The sequence below is a fragment of the Rhinoraja longicauda genome, chromosome 32 (assembly GCF_053455715.1).
Source record: "Rhinoraja longicauda isolate Sanriku21f chromosome 32, sRhiLon1.1, whole genome shotgun sequence".
In the NCBI taxonomy this organism is placed as follows: domain Eukaryota; kingdom Metazoa; phylum Chordata; class Chondrichthyes; order Rajiformes; family Arhynchobatidae; genus Rhinoraja; species Rhinoraja longicauda.
Window position 1 is genome coordinate 12230865 of NC_135984.1, and position 21014 is coordinate 12251878.

The window sequence follows — 21014 nt, forward strand, 5'->3', positions numbered from 1 at the left end:
ATGCTTTACTCTTAATTGTGAACTGTATGTTTGTGTTGTCATTTGTGAGCGGAGCACCAAGGCACATTCCTTGTCTCTGCACATACTTGGCCAATAAACTTATTCATTCATTCATTCATTCATTCATTCATTCATTCATTCATTTATCTGTTGTAGCCTTGAGTTTGTCATCTACACATAAGGAGCTGCAGATGGTGGTTTACAAATAAGACACAAAGTGCTGGAGTAACTCAGAGGCTCAGGCAGCATCTCTGGAGAACATGGAGAGGTCTGGGGACTGAAGAAGAAGAGTCTCAACCTGAGACGTCCCCTGTCCATATTGTCCCGAGATGCTGCCTGGCCCGCTGAGCCACTCCAGCACTCTGTGTCTTCTATTCGGGATTGAAGCCAGGTTACACACGGTGGGTAATTGATATTTGGAATTGGTTTCTGCAAAAGGGTAGTTAATTAATTTCCTCTCTTGGTTTTCTCTCTTTCTCCACACAGCCGTTGATGGTCCACTATGTCCCGCTTCCCCTTGGGTTGGAAGTGAAATTATTTGATTAATTAATTGCTATTAATTAATTTACAATTAACAATTGATTAATTGCTATGGATTGTTCATTTTAAATCTGTGATTTATAGATTTCTGGTCACTGGTGTTTTAAGGGATATGGAGTTATGAGGAGCGATGACTTCAATCTCGTCGGGCTAAGTGACCCAGCCATCTTCCCGTGGCCTGGTATTGAGGTGAATCTGAGCCTCGTTACACTCATTAGTCAAAAAAAAAACCTTGGTGATCAAAGCAGACTCACAGTTTAAAGCTGTGCCCTGTGTTGACATTGGTAGTTCAATATTCTCACAAATGTTCCATTTGTTTTCATATTTGTCCTCTGATATTATTCTGAGTGCTACATATATTTCTGAACAAACTCAATAGCCACGGCAAACAGATAATTGTTTGGGGTAGCTAATCGTTGATACTGGGAAAAGATTTATTATTAAAAAGATTTATTATTAAAATGATAACTAGCTAAGCGTTTGCTGTGCAAATTGATTGAATCTGATGCGCATTGGCGATTTTTACAAAATACAATGAATAACAATAGCACAGAGAAGATGAAATAGAATGATGTTGCCTCAGTCCCACTATGGCGACTACTTTGAAATCCTGCTTTACCGGCAAAGATATTGTTGTCCTTTCCTGGTACTTCCAACATGTGGACGGACTTTGGACTGTTTTTTTTCTCCTTGTAAACGGCACTAAACTTAGAAGGAATTTAGAAGGACGAGAGGAGATTCCCATCAACCCAAATTGTGGAAGGAAACCGCTGCGGTCACAGGAACAACGTGCAAACTCCGCACAGACAGGCACCGGTACTCAATATTGAACCTGGGTCTCTGACTCTGTAAGGCAGTAGCTCCACCGCTAGCACACTGTGCCGCCCCTTGGCAGCACATCTAAGAGGGTGTGAAAGAAGTGATTGGTTCAGGAGTCTGATGGCCGTGGGGAAAGAGGCTGTTCTTCAATCTGGATGTCCGAGTTTACAAGCTCCTGCACCTTCTCCCAGAGGTAGAAGAGAGAAGAGTGAATAGGCAGGATTCCAGGCATCCTGATGATACTTCCAGCCTTCCAGAACCAATGCACTGATGGACTTGTTGGAAGGAAGTGCTGAGCCTGTGATGGATGAGGCTGCGTTCACCACTCTCTGCAGGTTCAGGCGGTGGGAAGCAAAGCAGTTGCCACATCAGGCTTTTGTTCCCTTTAAAGCCTGACCTTCGCAGGAAAGGGAAGAGGAGAGAGGCTCAAAGAGCTGGACATAATATACCAACCATTTTTTGCTCCTGCTTTGTCCAATGAGCCGGGCTGTAACTCAGAAAGAAACAACAATTCTTCCTAACAGAGAGGAAGATCTTTAGGTTGCAGAGTGAAGAGAGGCTGTTAACAAATGCTTGAAGATATTGCCTGGTAGGTATTTCTAATCCAACGGTAAATACATCCATGCGGACGTGCTTTAATGTGCAGGAAAGAACTGCAGATGCTGTGTTTAAATCGAAGTAGACACAAAATGCTGGAGTAACTCAGCGGGACAGGCTCCCCATCTCTGGAGAGAAAGAATGGTTCTGAAGAAGGGTCTCGACCCGAAACGTCACCCATTCCTCCTCTCCAGAGATGCTGCCTGTCCCGCTGAGTTACTCCAGCATTTTATGTGTGCCTAGGACGTGCGATAAGCTGTTTAAAAAGATATACTTGCCAGGGGAAACCTTTCATGTCTACCTGTAATATGCACACCACAACCAAAGGAAATCAGCCCACGTTCTCTCTCTCTCTCATTCATTTAAACAAATAGATATTGTCTCCCACTCACTGCCTCTTGCAACACCCATCCCTCAGCTTCATGTAATTGTATTACACACCACAATATACTGCATCCGGCAAAAGATCACACAGCAATTACTCACAAGCCTATGGTGTATCATAGCCATAAATAAATGATTTGCTTTCCTTTTGAATTTATTTAAAGATGTTCACCGAATCTTTCTCTCTGCGCACATTGTCTTTCTTTATTCAACGCTCTTTCTCCCTCTCTCCCCTCTCTCCCTCTCTCTCTCTCTCTCTCTCTCTCTCTCTCTCTCTCTCTCTCTCTCTCTCTCTCTCTCTCTCTCTCTCTCTCTCTCTCTCTCTCTCTCTCTCTCTCTCTCTCTCTTCTTTCTTTCTTTTTTTCTTTTTTTCATTTTCAAAGACTTTATTCAGCACATTCACATGATACATCACATCAAAACCACATTCAGAGGTTACAAGTCATCAAATAATCATTATAATACAATGTTGCCTTCATTATTTACAATGCTCTCAACCCCCCGCAGTGACCAGCGCCCACGGAAGGCCTCCAGAGTGCCCGTGGTCTCCGCGTGTTCCCCCTCTCTAGGGTCACACGCGCACGGACGTAGGCCCGGGAAGAGGGGAAGGCAGCCGACTCTGGCAAGACCATCGACCGCCCTCTGCCTGGACCCGCGAATGGCCAACTTGGCCAGGCCCAAGAGCAAACCGACAGGGAGGTCCCACCCCCCCCGAAAGACCCTCCCCTCCCCCTGCCTTGTGTCCAAACACTAGAATCGTAGGACTAAAGTGTAACCAAAACTTGAGGAACAACCCCTTCAGATATTGGTACAGGGGGCAGTAACCTCTCACATTCCATATAGACGTGGAACACGGTCTCTTCGTCACCGCAGAAAATACAGGCGGTCGGGCGAGCCCGTGAACCGGCTCAACAGTTTATTACACACCACCGCTCTGTGCAGCACTCTCCACCCCAGGTCCCCGATGTAAAGGGGAACGACTCCCTTATAGAGAGCCCCCCACTGAGGACCGTCCCCGTCTTCAGGTGGTAACACAGACCGCCAAGATGTGTCAGGGCGGTGTACGAAGACAAGGAGGTGTAGAATGTGCAGGAGCATTCTGTACAGTGTGCGTCTCTTCGCATCACGAAACAGCACGCTGGGCATCTCGGAAAGGCGGCTCAAGTTGTGCGGAGCCGGCGCCCGGGAGAAATCCCGGAGCCTAGGCCGCATGAGCAAATCTGACGGAGCGGGGGTAAGCTCAGTCAGAACTACTCTAGGCACACGCCTCTCCTCGACACCCGCCATGACAGGGTGAGGACCGGCTGCTCCCGCAGCCACGACGTCCCCCTCCCTTTGTGGAGCAACACGTCGGCTGAAAACAACCAAATTCCTCACTCTAAGCACGTCCCGATAGAAACTAGGCAGACCCCGTAAGGCGGGTCGACTGATGCCCGCCACCGGCAGCCGCGAAACCCCCCGTAGGCAACAACCCCGACGAAAAAAATACGTGGCCAGAGGGTGCCACCTGGGGGGGTTCTCTGTGTACATATACCTCTGCAGAGTCCTGAGGCGGAGAGCCGCCACCTGGGTACGCACGCATACCAAGGACTGGCCGCCCTCCTCCAACGGGAGACTCAGGACTGCTGCGGTAACCCAATGCTTCCTATTTCCCCAGAAGAAGTCCACCAGCTTCTTCTGTAAAGTAGTTGCAAAGATGGAGGGCGGGACAAGAGTAGCCAGCCGGTACCACAACATGGAGGCCACCAGCTGGTTTATGACCAGCACACACACACACACACACACACACACACACACACACACACACACACACACACTCTCTCTCTCTCTCTCTCTCTCTCTCTCTCTCTCTCTCTCTCTCTCTCTCTCTCTCTCTCTCTCTCTCTCTCTCTCTCTCTCTCTCTCTCTCTCTCTCTCTCTCTCCTCGTCTCTCTCTCTCTCTCTCCTCTCTCTCTCTCTCTCCTCTCTCTCTCTTCTCTCTCTCTCTCTCTCTCTCTCTCTCTCTCTCCCTCCCTCTCTCCCTCTCTCTCCCTCTCTCCCTCTTTCCCCCTCTCCTCTACCCCTCTCCCTCCCCCCCCCTCTCTCCCTCTCTCCCCTTCGCCCCCTCTCTTCTCCCTCTCTCTTTCTCTCTCTCTCCCTTGCTCTCCCCATTCTCTAATCCCCTTGGGTTGGATGCAAAATAATTTCAATTCATCTCCATTCAGTTAGATCAAGTTGCTCCACCACTTTAAAGACTGTTTTCCATCCAGGCCATCTTTAATCAATCACCCTCAGCTTAGCTGACCTTCAAGGACATTCATTGTTTCATCCAATTTCCCACAGTCAAAGAGCAGTGGAGTAGAGAGCATCCAGGTGGTGCCGCCCCTGTGGGGACAGTTATCAGACTGGGATACATGAGGACACGAGTGGTAGGATAGGACAACCTCATCTCCCTGTGTCACTTACCCATCCAAAGTTTGCAGGCTCAAACTAGTTCAATCATCGTTCTCTGCACTGCATGGTGAATAGACAATAGACAATAGACAATAGACAATAGACAATAGACAATAGACAATAGACAATAGACAATAGGTGCAGGAGGAGGCCATTCGGCCCTTCGAACCAGCACCGCCATTCAATGTGATCATGGCTGATCATTCTCAATCAGTACCCTGTTCCTGCCTTCTCCCCATACCCCCTGACTCCGCTATCCTTAAGAGCTCTATCTAGCTCTCTCTTGAATATATTCAGAGGATTGGCCTCCACTGCCTTCTGAGGCAGAGAATTCCACAGATTCACAACTCTGACTAAAAAAGTTTTTCCTCATCTCTGTTCTAAATGGCCTACCCCTTATTCTTAAACTGTGGCCCCTGGTTCTGGACTCCCCCAACATTGGGAACATGTTTCCTGCCTCTAACATGTCCAACCCCTTAATAATCTTATACGTTTCGATAAGATCCCCTCTCATCCTTCTAAATTCCAGTGTATACAAACCTAGTCGCTCGAGTCTTTCAACATATGACAGTCCCGCCATTCCGGGAATTAACCTAGTAAACCTACGCTGCACGCCCTCAATAGCAAGGTTGCAAGAATGCAAGAATGGGCAGCTGGTTGCAAGAATGGGCAGCTGTTGTCAAACGCCAAACACAATATCCACCTACCTTGTCATCAATTTGGCTTCGGAGAATATTGGATTCCTTTCAGGTTGTTCTCAAGGTGCAAGCAGTGGCTGGAAAGGACAAAGTTATTAGCCATCCCTCGTGATCTCTAGCTCCATTATCAGAATGATCCTTTCTATTGCTGCAGTCAGGTTAATGCAGTGTCCTTTGATATTTCAACACAGTCCTTACTGAGGAAGCTGCCCCTTGGGGCCCTGTCCAGTGAAGCGCCGAACGACGTCTGACTTCATCAGACCTTCGGGCCATGGTGGGATTAGAGCCAGTTTCCAGATTATTAGTCAAGGTTTCTGGATTATTGAAGCAATTACGAACAAATATCTTGGTTCTGGTTATTGTCGTTTAACGAAATAATTTCATCAACTCTTCAGGGAACGGAGTTTCTACTTTGCTTTTCATCATTGGTGACCAGATGGAGCTAGCTGCAGCCGACATGCCAACTTAACTGCCGTCAACAGCCCAAGTACAGGTCGCAAGGCTGCGTGAGGTCACCACGGTTAAGGTCACTAGATAATCGCCGTTCAAAAGAGAGTTGGGCTGTGTCGTTGCTTGACGGTTTCTGTTTCAGTCAACGCTGCAGAATCCACCTGGTTGCAAGCATTTTATCTTTACAAGAACAACACAATTGCTTGCAAAAGCTGTTACAAAAAATGGAGCCTGCTTTGTTACATACAGCTCGATTTGTAAAGGTCAATAACCTGTCTATAACGCTTATGTCTTATCTTATAATGGAACTTAGTAGCTATGTTTTAGCACAGTGCAGAGATCATTTATTTTTTTGCTTGCTGTCAGCGTGTAGTTCAGCCGACTCAAATTGATGAGTTCTCCCAGTTTGGATAATCTACTGCGGGAAGGAAATAAAACCGAGTAGTTATGTTATTATGTCAATAATCCAGAAACCTCAATTGATAATCTGGAAACTAGTTCTCATCCCACCATGGTTCAAACTCATTTAAATAAATAAATTGAGAATTTGAAGCTAGAATTATTAATGGTAACAATGGAATATTTGGATTATTATAAAAGACCGTATGGAGTCCGACAGCACGGAAACAAGGCCTACGACTCAACTTGTCCATGTTGACAAAGATATCCCATCTAAAATAGTCCCATTTGCCTGCTCCTGCCCCATATCCCACTAAACCTTTCCTATTCATGTACCATCCAAGTGTCCTTCAAATGCTATGGCAGTACCTGCCTCAACTTTCCCCTCTGGCAGCTCGATCCACGTACCTACCACCATCTGAGTGGAACCAATAGCCCTTAACTTCCTATTACAACTTGCCTCTCTTGTTTTTTGATTCCACTAAATGGGGTAAATGGGTGCATGGATGAGAAAGGTTTAGAGGGACATGGGCCAAATGCGGGCAGATGGGACGTATAGATGGGGCATCTTGGGCGGCGTGGGCAAGTTGGGCTGGAGGCCTGTTTCTGTTGTGAATTACTCTCTGACTGTATGGTGCTGCAAATGCTGGAAAGCTGAAATAAAAACAGGATGCTGAAAAGATCTATGTCAAAGCCCGTGAAGGGATAAACAAAGTTTTGAGTTAAAAAATGAACCGCTGGAGGAACTCAGCAGGTTGAACAGCATCTGTGGGGCGACGGAGAGGGGATGGGGAGGAATGGTCGACATTTCGACTTGAAACCCTGCACGAGAACTGATGAGTTTTCTGGGGCCTGATGCAGGGTTTCAACCAGAGACATCTTTTCTCCCCATAGATGCTGTACGACCTACTGAGTTCCTCCAGCAACACCATTTCTTTGCTCCAGTTTCCTGCATTTGCAAACTTTTTGTGTCTCCAGAGTTTCAAGTTGATAACCTATCACCTGAAAAAGCTAACACAAAGAACTGCAGGTGCCGGAAATCTTGACCAGAGCACTGAATGCTAGAGGAACTAGCATCTAGTCAGGCAGCATCTGGGGAGGGAAATGGACAGATGAGGTGGAAGGAAGGGACCCATCTTCTGACTGGTGGCCCCAGAAAAGGCTGGTTTTCTAAAATTTAGAATTCAGTATCAACTCCGAGGAGCATAGATGGAAAATTAGATGCTGTTCCTCAAACCTCTACTGGTTCAATGTTTCAGTGGAACAGTGCAAGAGGCCAAAGACAAAGAGGTCAGAGTTGGATGGGGCATTAAAGTGACAGATAATAATAATAATAATAATAATAATAATAATAATAATAATAAGCATTTATTTTATATAGCGCCTTTCCAGAAGCTCAAAGCGCTTTACAAAAACAATCATAACATAAAAACAAACAGACAAACTATCCTAACGGAGAAGCGGCGAATAAACAGCGCCAGCGTCCTCTCACGTCAAGGTCCGGCAGTAGACAACAAAAAGCACAGGACACACAGATACAATTTTTGTATATAACTTGATAATACAATATAATACAATAACTTGATGCTAAGGGTCAACCTTGTGGACAGAGCTGAGGTGTTTAGTTTAGTTTAGTTTAGAGATACAGCGCAAAAACAGGCCCTTCAGCCCACCGAGTCCGCACCGAACAGCGATCCCCGCAGATTAACACTATCCTACACACACTAAGGACAATTTACCTTTATACCAAACCAATTAAGCTACAAACCTGTACGTCTTTGGAGTGTGGGAGGAAACCGAAGATCTCGGAGAAAGTACCACGCAGGTCTTGGGGAGAATGTACAAACTCCGTACGGACAAGCTCCCCATGTCAGGATCGAACCCGTGACCCAGGCGTTGTAAGGCAGTAGCTCTACCGCTATGCCACCGTGCCGCCCAACACAATCACCAGCCTGCATTTGGCTTCTCCAATGCAGGGCAGCAGGGGACCAGAGAAACATTGCAAAGGGAAACATCCTTCTGTGTGCAACTGATGTGGAGATCACGTCAATCACACTAGGGAGAATTCCCATCTGGAAGTAGCCATTCTCATTTCCAGAATTACACAAAAAAATCTTGGAAGTGGTCGATATCATGGAAAGGAATTGATTTTCATTTGTACAAAACCAAATAAATGGGTGTTCTGAGACATGGGAAGTGTAATAATTCAAATCCAGAGTTGACCATTAATTTCCAAACCAAGTTTGATGGTCCTGGGGTTAAGCTATGTGAATTTTCGTTGATTGAACTGCGATAACATTTCTCAAAGTCTGTCAGCAGACCAGGCAGCCTGGAGATCCAGTTGCAGGATTTGTAGCTCTGTTTGGCAAGCTACACACAAAATTCCATGTTTACTTCCCATATATCTCATAATCCATCATAAAGACCAAAAGATCTATATGGCGGAGACTTGCTCATTGTTCAGAGCTTTGCTCCAGGGAATAGATATATAATTTCGTTCCACATCCTCATAAATGTCCATGAGTCTCTAAAACGCTGATGGTTATAGATCTCGGGAATTCTGACTTTGGATTTATCCATCGGGAAGATATAAGGTTTAAAGCCAGTTCTTTCCAAACTTCCGGACCTAAAAAATCCCAGCGACTCAAACCATCAAAATGAAGTATATATATATATAATATATATATAAATAAGTAATTAATTACCTGTATATTGAGTTCTGTTATTCGACGCAACTGTTGTACAATATTAATGAGAATTGGCCATTCATAGTCAGCCTATAATGTTTGTCAAACATCTCCTGTTTTATACTCTGTTAAATTATTTAATTTTTTGAAAAGATAGGTTTTCTTCCTTTGTCCCTTTGGAAGTTTTGTTATCGAAAACTACTCGTAACCCAACTGTTCTTAAATATATAGAACAGTACAGCACAGGATCAGACCTTTTATCCCACGATGCCTGTGCCGAACATGATACCAAATTCATCTTTCTGCCTGCCATATGGCTCCATTCCCGACATATCCATGTCCCTCTCCAAAAGCCTCTTAAATGCCGCTAACGTATCTGCCTCCACCACCCATGACAGGCACCCAACACACTCTCTGTGTAAAAGAAGTGCCCCACTCATCTCCGCTAAACCTTTCCCCTCTCACGTTAAGGCAAGCCCTCCAGCCTTTTACATTTCCATGGTGGGAAAAAGATTCTTGACGAATGCAGATGCATCATACTTGTTTAGTCCCAGGCTTATATCTATCTCTGTTCATATACCCTCCTTTGTCTAAGACTGGTTTTACCGTAGATATCCTCTCCTTTAATATATGGACAAAGTGCCTTTGGATTTTCTTTAATCTGATTTACCAAGGACATTTTGCAGAACCTTCTAGACGTAATTCCCTGCTTGGGTTTTTTTTGTGCTTTCCTGTTACCCTAACTGATCTAATCTTCCTAAACATTACATATGCTTACTTTTTCTTTTTAACCATATTTACTCCTCATCCAATGTTCTACTACCTTTCCATCCTTGTCCCAAAAAAACAGAGTGCTGGAGTAACTTAGTGAGTCAGGGAGTATCTCTGGAGAACATGGATGAGTGACGTTTCGGGTCAAGAGCCTTCTTCAGTCCGATTGATTTAATTCCTGCTCATTTGTTCACATATTGCTGTTGAGCTTTGTCTGTGTGAAACTACAAAGGAAATCCCAGTGCCAAGCGAACCAAGGTCTGGTATAACTCTCGCCCAATTTGCATTCTGATCAGGTGTAAGCCTGAATTACAATGAAACTCTGATAATCTGGTACCCATGGAACTCTGCTAATGTTGGACAATCAGATTTTCCAAAGTTCTGCATGCCGACCTTAAGAAACGTTGATACCAAACATGCATCAATACCAAACATGCATTTTGCATTCATATTATACAGCAGCATGATAAACCACCCAGCGACCCCAGAGATTTTAAAGGGAATGGTAATATGCAAGTGGACCACAAGTGGGACCTGTTGGCTGGTGTGGGCTAGTTGGGCCGAAGGGCCTCTTTCCACGCTGTATGACTCCATGAGTCTAAGTGGCATTTAAGTGACTTGGAGAAAGACATGTATATGTAGGAAACGAAGGGATATAGATTATGTGCAGGCAGAGAAGAGTTGGTCTTGGCATCATGTTCGGCACAGACATTTTGAGGGTGAAGTGTTGTTCCTGTGCTGTATTGTTCTATGTTCTAGATGCCAAACCATCAGGATCTCTGAATAATCGGATGGCAGATTAATGATTACGGGAAAGATTCACCACTGCACTGGAAAAGCCTAAAGCCCCTGCCCCACTTAGGCAATCTTTTAGGTGACATAGGTTGTCGCCGGTCCTGACTTCGGTGAATTCCATTGGCGACTACCTACGTCAACCGGCGACAGGTACCGGCGTCAAAACCGGAGGCCAAAATGACGTGAATTGTCTTCAGTTGTCTTCAGTTGTCGCCAACAGGGTCGTAGCTTGTCGTAGCTTGTTGTTGCCTGTGTGGTTGTAGGTTGTCGTAGGTGCGGTCGTAGGTGGACGCCCTAAGTCGCGACGACTGGGTCGCCGGTTGTCGGTAGCTTGCCGTAGCTTAACGTCGACTAGGTGGTAGGTTGTTATAGCTTGCCGTAGACATTGTCGTCGGGAGGGTCCAGTCACCGGTTTTTGGGCGACCTGCTATGACCATGACAGTTGCCGGCAGTCGCCTAAAAAAACGTATAAGTAAGTGGGACAGGCCTTTAAGTCCCCTCACCAGCACCCTCTTGAATTTTTGTCTGGAAACACCAAGTCAACATTTCCCAAATGGTGCAAAATGTCTCGGAAATGGTCACACCCATGTTTCATGCTGAGGAGAAATCGATTATTTAGTCCCGTGGCACAGAGTGAAAAAGATGATCTCCGGTTGATTTTCCAGGCACTCCTTTCTGTGGCATAATTCACATCCAGTTCCTGAGTCGAGTTTCCCTTTAGTCTGTCTCTTCCACTCTGTTGGAAAATATTCAAACACCGCCTGAAAGGAGAATTCTTTCAGCTTAGTGGCAATTTGGAACTGTTGACCCGCGTCGTTCAGTGCCCGCCCAGTCTTTCTCTATTTACCTCAATAAATACCTTCTAAATTTTAAATTTCTGCTCATTTCCTTCTGCCTCAGACCTCTTTCACCTCTGCAAACATCAGTGCATTTACGCTTGAGTTCAGGCGGATTCTACCGTTCAACTTGGCTGACAGTCAACTACTTCGAATCAGGGAACCTTGGTTGAAGGTCGGCCTTGAGTCTTTCTCCTGAGACAGTGTACGAGCAACAGATACCATAACCATGCTCACCACTGGCTCCAAACCAAAGATACTAGAGGAGCAAGATAGACCACTCGACCCTAAAAACCATAGTACGTCACGACGCCATTTTAGTAGGCAGAAACTTGCAGAAACATTTAAAAAGAAAAATAACAAATATCTGTGAATTGATAGATGAGATATATTCTGCATTTTAATGGTATCATCACACATATTGTTCCCCAAAACACTGATTACACTGCGAGAGGCATAACGAACGCTGGGTGTTGCCTACTAAAATGGCTCCTTTGCGTACTGCACTTGCAGCCCAGTGGTATGAACATCGACTTCTCCAACTTTAGATAGTTCCTCTGTCCCTCTCTTCCCCTCCTCCTTCCCAGATCTCCCTCTATCTTCCTGTCTCCACCTATATCCTTCCTTTGTCCCGCCCCCCTGACATCAGTCTGAAGAAGGGTCTCGACCCGAAACGTCACCCATTCCTTCTCTCCCGAGATGCTGCCTGACCTGCTGAGTTACTCCAGCATTTTGTGAATAAACACTTCAGTATAGGCGATTTCAACGGTGTGGTCCATCTTTTTCCTCTGGTATCTTTGCTCCAAACCCTGTCTTAGTTCACACAGGCTTCTTGGATCACCTTGGATCATCAGAACCACCCTGTAGAACCGCGTAAGAAAGACTATCAACTCCGCCTGACCCGCTGAGTTACTCCAGCAGTTTGTGTTTTATTCAAGATTCCAGCATCTGCAGTTCCTAGTGTCTCCACTGAATGATTATTGTTGGGCAAAATATTAAGGGAGACAGAACCAATCAATCGAGTAGTGATGCTGATCTGCCTTATCTAACTGAACAGTGCAGAGGTGCAGTGTGGTACAAGGATGGCATGATAGTGCAGTGGTACAGTTACACAAGTTCACACAGGCTTCTTGGGTCATCTTGGATCATCAGAACCTCCCGTATAACTGCGTAAGAACCTCCCGTATAACTGCGTAAGAAAGACTATCAAATCTGAGCTGGATGCGCAAGGGAGAGCAATATCTTGAGCAAAAAACAGACAAATTGCTGGAGGAACTCAGCAGGTCAGGCAGCATGTGTGGAGGAAAATGGATAGGTGACGTTTTGGGTCGGGACCCTTCTTCAGTCCCAATGCAAAATGTTGTCTGTCCTTTTCCCAGCACAGATCCTGCCTATGTGCCTCACGGTGGCGCAGCGGTAGAGTTGCTGCTTTACAGCGAATGCAGCGCCGGAGACTCAGGTTCGATCCTGACTACGGGTGCTGTACTGTAAGGAGTTTGTACGTTCTCCCCGTGACCTGCGTGGGTTTTCTCCGAGATCTTCGGTTTCCTCCCACACTCCAAAGACGTACAGGTATGTAGGTTAATTGGCTGGGTAAATGTAAAAATTGTCCCTAGTGGGTGTAGGATAGTGTTAATGTACGGGGATCACTGGGTGGCACAGACTTGGTGGGCCGAAAAGGCCTGTTTCCGGCTGTATATATATGATATGATATGATATGATATGATGAAGCAGTATGTTTTCATGTCAAATCTTAGCTGTTGGCTGAACTATCATTAGAAAGACAGACATTTCTTTTCCATCCCCTGCGGAACATACCAAGCACTTTACAATCAATAAAAAACTTTATTTTGAAGTCCAATTACTGTTGGAACAGAGGAAACACAGCAGTCAGTATGTGCAGAACAAACTTCCACAAACAACTCGACATTCTGTTTTGGGAATGCTGATTGAGATGTAAATATTGGACTGAACACCAATTTTAGATTACCTTTCATTGAACCAGACACCAGAAAGAGTGGCATGGGGTGGCGCAGCGGTAGAGTTGCTAAGGACAATTTACAGTGCCAGAGAGCCGGGTTCGATCCTGACTACGAGTGATGTCTGTACGGAGTTTCTACATTCTCCCCATGACCTGCGTGGGTTTTCCCCAGGAGCTCCGGTTTCCCCCACACTCCAAAGATGTACAGGTTTATAGACTAAATGGCTTGGTAAAGTTGTAAATTGTCCTTAGTTGTGTGTGGGATAGTGCTAATGTGCGGGGGTCGCTGGTCGGTGCGGACCCGGTGGGCTGAAGAGCCTGTTTCCGTGCTGTATCTCTAAACTAAACTTAAGAAATTATCTTGATCTCCATCCTTTCCTTTCTCGTTCTACCCTTCTTCCTCTCTTTCCCTGTAAGACAAACTTAAAATGCAGACGAATGGGATTCACATCACTCCTGCACAATTGATATTTCCAGCAGCTTCTCACAGGGTTGAGCTTAATCCCACTTTTTCCCTGCTCATTTATCTTACATGTTTTGAAGTTGCGTGCGTTCCTTACCAAGAAGGGCAAGTGCAAGATCTGGAAATGTCGTGGCAACGAACAGAAGGTGAATCGAGGTGGTATCTGGTGTCTTGCGCAGGCACCAGAGCAATCCATTTTCAGATCTCAGCCCTGGTTTTGAGCGACCTTTTGTTGATGGGGGCTCCAGACATTTTGTGAACTATAGATTGAAGATACAATTTACACAGAGTGGCTCTGTGATTACACCTGATGCAGTCGATGCACTGGCATTAACCCAGGGGCAGGATGTGCACCAGCCGGGTCACTTCTTGCTGTGGTAACCATTTTGTGGAGCAAATTATCTTCATTGTCCTGTTGGCTTTGTGAACGGATGATCCCCCATCCCTGGAGTCATGGAGTAATGGCAAGATGCAATGTTGAGTCCCCACTGACAATCAGTTTTACACTAATCCTACCCAAACTCATTTTATTCTCCCCACTTTCCCATCAATGCCCTCAGATTCTACACTCCCCAAACTCTATGGGCAACTTACCCAATGGCCAATTAGCCAAACCAACCTGCACATGTAGGAAGAAAGCAGAGCACCCAGAGGAAGCCTGCACCGTCAAAGAGAAAAGCCACATAATCCATGTAGACAGTATTGGAGGTCAGTAGAGCGAAAAGCAGAGGGATGGGGGAGGAGGTTCTCCGAATGTGTTAGATGTGAAGGCAACTGAGACATGACAGGACCTATGCCCACACCTCAACGATATCCGAGCCTGCCATGATGTAGACCTCTTCTTCTGTCGTCTCCGCCTCTAGGCCTTTCTCTGTGGTAAGTAGTCCTCTCCGCTCAGTGTCGACCCCTTCTCCCATCCAGCATTCCTTCCAGTCTGAAGAAGGGCTGCAACCTGAAACATCACCGATCCATGTTTTCCAGAGGTGCCGCCTGATCGGATGAATTACTCCAGCACTTTGTCTTTTTTTTTTGACAGGACCATAGTCGGGTGATTTGTCTTCATTATTGACTGTGCACTGGCCATCTTACTCTGAGAGTTTGGGTGCCGATTCTGCAAGGGTCAGTAAAGCCAGGGTGATTACAGAGGATTTACGGACAAACATAACAGGAGTACGACCATTTGACTTTACTTTAGAGATACAGTGCAAATACAAACCCCTTCGACCCACTGAGTCCACACCAACCAGTCACCACCAGCTACATTAACACCATCCTACACACTGAGGAGAATTTACCATTTTTACTGAAGCCAATTAACCGACAAACCTGTGCGTCTTTGGAGTGTGGGAGGAAACCGGAGCACCCAGAGAAAACCCACGTGGTCACGGGGTGAACGTACTAACTCTGTACAGACAGCACCCTTAGTCAGGGTCGAACCCGAGTCTCTAGCACAGTAAGACAATAGACAATAGACAATAGGTGCAGGAGGAGGCCATTCGGACCTTCGAGCCAGCACCGCCATTCAATGTGATCATGGCTGATCATTCTCAATCAGTACCCCGTTCCTGCCTTCTCCCCATACCCCCTAACTCCGCTATCCTTAAGAGCTCTATCCAGCTCTCTCTTGAATGCATTCAGAGAAATGGCCTCCACTGCCTTCTGAGGCAGAGAATTCCACAGATTCACAGCTCTCTGACTGAAAAAGTTTTTCCTCATCTCAGTTCTAAATGGCCTACCCCTTATTCTTAAACTGTGGCCCCTTGTTCTGGACTCCCCCAACATTGGGAACATGTTTCCTGCCTCTAACGTGTCCAACCCCTTAATAATCTTACAGGATCTCCTCTCATCCTTCTAAATTCCAGTGTGTATAAGTCTGGTCGCTCCAGTCTTTCAACATATGATAGTCCCGCCATTCTGGGAATTAACCTAGTAAACCTACGCTGCACGCCCTCAATAGCAAGAATATCCTTCCTCAAATTTGGAGACCAAAACTGCACGCAGTACTCCAGGTGCGGTCTCCAGTACCAGTAAGGCTGCAACTCTACTGCTGCACCAGCATACCACCCTTTCTGGTTTCAGGTGAAATTAAAGAGCTAATCTAAACTGGTGTCCAGTCCAATATTTACATCTCAATCAGCATCCCCAAAACAGAATGTCGAGTTGTTTGTGGAAGTTTGTTCTGCACATACTGGCTGTTGCGTTTCCCCTATTCCAACGGTAACCAGACCAAAATAAAGTTCTTTATTGATTGTAAAGTGCTTGGTATGTTCTTCAGGGAATGTATAAGAAATGTCTGTCTTTCTAATGCTTGGCTTTAGAAATAATGATAGTTAAGCCAGCAGCTCAGTGCAGAGACAAAGAGAAACTATTCCCATTGGCAGAGATGTCGAGGACTCGAGTACAGAGCATGAACCAGATTGTGGCGCAAGAATCAAAAGTGGCATGACGATAAAAATAATTACACAGTGAGTGGTTAGGATCTATACTTTACTGCCAGTGGTAGCAGTGGAGGTGGATCAATAGTAGTGTGAAGGAAGGAATTGCAGATGCTGGTTTATACTAAAAATAGACACAAAGTGCTGGAATAACTCAACAGATCAGGTTGCATCTAGTAGGAAAACGGAGAGGATGAGACGGAGTTTCTTCCCACAGGCCCACAAGTTAGGACGAGGGGATGTTCAACGAGATCTGGGTGTCCTAGTGCATCAGTCACTGAAAGGAAGCATGCAGGTACAGCAGGCAGTGAAGAAAGCCAATGGAATGTTGGCCTTCATAACAAGAGGAGTTGAGTATAGGAGCAAAGAGGTCCTTCTACAGTTGTACCGGGCCCTGGTGAGACCGCACCTGGAGTACTGTGTGCAGTTTTGGTCTCCAAATTTGAGGAAGGATATTCTTGCTATTGAGGGCGTGCAGCGTAGGTTCACTAGGTTAATTCCCGGAATGGCAGGACTGTCGTATGTTGAAAGGCTGGAGCAATTAGGCTTGTATACACTGGAATTTAGAAGGATGAGGGGGGATCTTATTGAAACATATAAGATAATTAGGGGATTGGACACATTAGAGGCAGGAAACATGTTCCCAATGTTGGGGGAGTCCAGAACAAGGGGCCACAGTTTAAGAATAAGGGGTAGGCCATTTAGAACGGAGATGAGGAAAAACTTTTTCAGTCAGAGAGTGGTGAAGGTGTGGAATTCTCTGCCTCAGAAGGCAGTGGAGGCCAGTTCGTTGGATGCTTTCAAGAGAGAGCTGGATAAAGCTCTTAAGGATAGCGGAATGAGAGGGTATGGGGAGAAGGCAGGAACGGGGTACTGATTGAGAGTGATCAGCCATGATCGCATTGAATGGCGGTGCTGGCTCGAAGGGCTGAATGGCCTACTCCTGCACCTATTGTCTATTGTCTATTGTCTATTGCCATCAGGACTGTCAACTTTTATAACTCCAGAGACTAAATTTTTGTCTACACTATAGTAACTTATTAACTTTATTTGTATGCTGTAACTGTAATTCTTTTTTTGTGCACAATCCGCAGGCATTGCCACTTTCATTTCACTGCACGTCGTGCATGTGTATGTGACAAATAAACTTGACTTGACTTGACTTGAGGATAAAAGACGGTTCGGGTCAGAACTGAAATTTTGGGTCGGGTCGAAAGAAGGGTTCCAACCCAAAACGTCACCCATCTTTTTTCTCCAGAGATGCTGCCTGAATCACAGAGTTACTCCAGCACTTTGTGTCCACCTTTGGTTCAATAGAAATGTTCAACAGGGAGCTGGATAAGAACCAGAAGGAAATGTTGTCAGATTATGGTGGAAGGCACGGGGATGGACCTAATGGGATTGTTGTTGCAGAGAGCCAGCTTTGACTCAACATGTGGAATGGTCCACATCTGTGAAGTAACCGACCTGCGATTCTGTAAGGCAAGAGTTGCCTTATGTTGTATGTTGAAAGACTGGAGCGACTAGGCTTGTATACACTGGAATTTAGAAGGATGAGAGGGGATCTTATCGAAACGTATAAGATTATTAAGGGGTTGGACACGTTAGAGGCAGGAAACATGTTCCCAATGTTGGGGGAAGTCCAGAACAAGGGGCCACAGTTTAAGAATAAGGGGTAGGCCATTTAGAACTGAAATGAGGAAAAACCTTTTCAGTCAGAGAGTTGTGAATCTGTGGAATTCTCTGCCTCAGAAGGCAGTGGAGGCCAATTCTCTGAATGCATTCAAGAGAGAGCTAGATAGAGCTCTTAGGGATAGCGGAGTCAGGGGGTATGGGGAGAAGGCAGGAACGGGGTACTGATTGAGAATGATCAGCCATGATCACATTGAATGGCGGTGCTGGCTCGAAGGGCCGAATGGCCTCCTCCTGCACCTATTGTCTATTGTCTATTGCACTGGTTGGGAATTTGCAGTGAGTGAGTCTATCAATGCTCAGTGTTGTAACAGAGTAAACCTGACAGCAATCTGTGGAGTGCATTCATGCAGACAGAAGTTGTAGTCAATGATTCCCTGCTCATTTAAGGGGCCCTATTTTGAAGCCATCTCCAGCATAATCTTCAGAAATGACTGTAATTCCAGGAATTTCAAATCTTTATCATTTATTCTCGCTGCAAAAAATACTCACTGAAAATTTAATCTTTGCACAAAGGGTAATTTTTTATGGCATGCTTCTTGCTTAATGCCTTCTTTTCCTTCACAAATAGATATTTTCTGTCTTGATTGTCATTTCCTCAGATAAAAATGTCAAAAACCCCATAGATTTTTTTAAAATGCTTTACTTTTATTTTTAAAGAACCATTATTCCAATTCCTGGCTTAGTCCGCTGCGTATGTTCCAATCTTAAGTGATAAACTCAAAGAGTCACAGAATTATATAGCAATCATTTGGCCCACCAAGTTCACGAGCACCATCAATCACTGATTTACACTAATCCTACACTAATCCCACTTTATTATTTTGTAGTCTATAAAATACTGAAAAAGTTTGTTAATCTTAGCTTTTTATTTTTTTTCGTTTGATGCCTGATGATTTATTGACGTCGCAGAAGCATAGACGTGGGCCATTCGGCCCACCGATCCCACATTCCTATCAACTCCTCCCCCATCATCCCCAGCTCCAGATTCCAGCGCTCACCGAAGGTGAAATTGAAGCCGGGTCATTGGAGCAGTGAGGCAGCAGCTCTACCAATCATGCCGGTAGACTGGACTTCCCCTGCTCAGTGTTCATAATAACATCACTGTTACCACACACCAGAAACAGCCTTGATCAGATCAGACAACTGACAGGAACTGAGGTCAGGAAGAATCATAAAGTCATAGGCTTGTACTGCACAGATTCAGGCCCGCTGGGTCCATGACGACGTTTTTTTTGGCCATTTTCATGATTCCCAATTTCTTGCATTAGGCTCTATGCTTCCATGACTTCCCTGCTTTAATGCCTGTCTAAATGCCTCTTCAACCTGGCAATTGTATCTGATTCCATTACTTCTTCTGACGATGTGTTCCAGATATCAATTACTCTCTGCATAGAAAAACTTACTCCTTCTGAGTCTGAAGAAAGGACCCGACCCGAAACACCATCTGCCCATTCCATCTACAGACGTTACCTGACCCACTGAGTTCCTCCAGCATTTAATGTTTTGCTCAAGATTCCAGCACCTGCTGTTCCTTGTATCTCCTTCTTTAGGTTTGCTTTGCTTTTGTCACCTGTACCGGGATACAGTGAAAAGCATTGTTTTGCATGCTCTCCTGGCAAATCAGACCATCAGGTAGTGCAAAAGAGAAAATAACCAGAGAGCAGATTATTGTGTTACAGTTACAGAGTGCAGATAAAAAAGTGCAAAGTGAAAAGGTAGATTGGTAGAGCCTTAGGAGATGAAAAGTCCTTTCAAAAGTCAGAGCATGGAAGCAGCTGTTCTTGAATTTGGTGGAAAATGCTTTCGTGTTTTTGTATCTTCTGCCGATGAGAGAGGGAAGAAGAAGGAATGACCAGGGGGTGAATGGTCCCTGATTATGTTGGCAGCTTTCCCGAAGCAACGTGGTGTAGATGGAGTCGGATGGGAGGGAGGTAGGTTGTGTGATGGACTGCGATGCCTTCACGACTTGCTGTGATTACCTGCAATCTTGGGCAGAGCCATTGCCAAACATACCAAGCTGTGATGCATCTGGATAGGATGCTTTCTATAGAAGTTTGGAATGCTCATTGGAGGCATCGTGTTTGGAGATATCACCTCATGTTTTTGATACTCCTCCCATGGTGGAGGAAGCCCGCCCCCAGAGAGATCAGCAGTCTGAGTAAAGTTATCACACCACTAATCACATTACCTAACAATTCCTTTGCAACAGTTCTGATTAAAGGTTATTGAGCTGAAACATTAATTCTATTTCAAAGTACAAAATGCTGGAGGAACTCAGGGGTCAGGCTGCACCTGGGGTGGGAATGGACGGCCAATGTTTCGGGTCTGGACCCTATTTCAAACTGATTCTGACCCAAGAGTCTGAAGAAGGGTCTCAACCTGAAACATCACCCATTCCTTCTCTCCAGAGGTGCTGCATATCCCAGCTTTTTGTGTCTATCTTCAGTGTGAACCAGCATCTGGAGTTCCTTCCTATGCATTCAAACTGATTCAGACTGATTGAGAGTCTCTCAGCTTCCCCTGGGTGATTCCTCCTGTTCTCCTGCTGTTTGACCATGTTGTGACCCAGATTCACTACCACAGCCTCGTGTCAATCCTGAGCACTTGTCTTTGCCGCCATCTTTCAGCCAACTGAATCATGCTTCCACAACTGGAGAGCAGTCCTGAACTACTATCTACCTCATTGGTGACCCTCGGACTATCTTTAGTGTAAGAAAATAACTGCAGATGCTGGTACAAATCCAAGGTATTTATTCACAAAATGCTGGAGTAACTCAGCGGGTCAGGCAGCATCTCAGGAGAGAAGGAATGGGTGACGTTTCGGGTCGAGACCCTTCTTCAGACTATCTTTGATCGTACTTTACTGGCTTTACCTTGCACTAAACGTTATTCCCTTTATCATGTATCTTTACACTGTAAATGGCCAGATTGTAATCATGTACTTTGTATTTTGTTAAAGATTCCAGCATCTCCAGTCTTTTGTGTCTCCACTGGCTCAGCATCTTTCTCCACAGATGTTGCCTGCTGACTT

The 21014-nt window shown here is 45.4% G+C and overlaps 1 protein-coding gene across 3 annotated transcripts in view; it reads left to right on the forward strand.

Annotated features, from left to right (window-relative positions):
- dscaml1 (Down syndrome cell adhesion molecule like 1) overlaps nt 1-21014 on the forward strand; it is a 494811-nt gene that overhangs the window by 274692 nt on the left and 199105 nt on the right. The gene's annotated exons all lie outside the window — the stretch shown is intronic.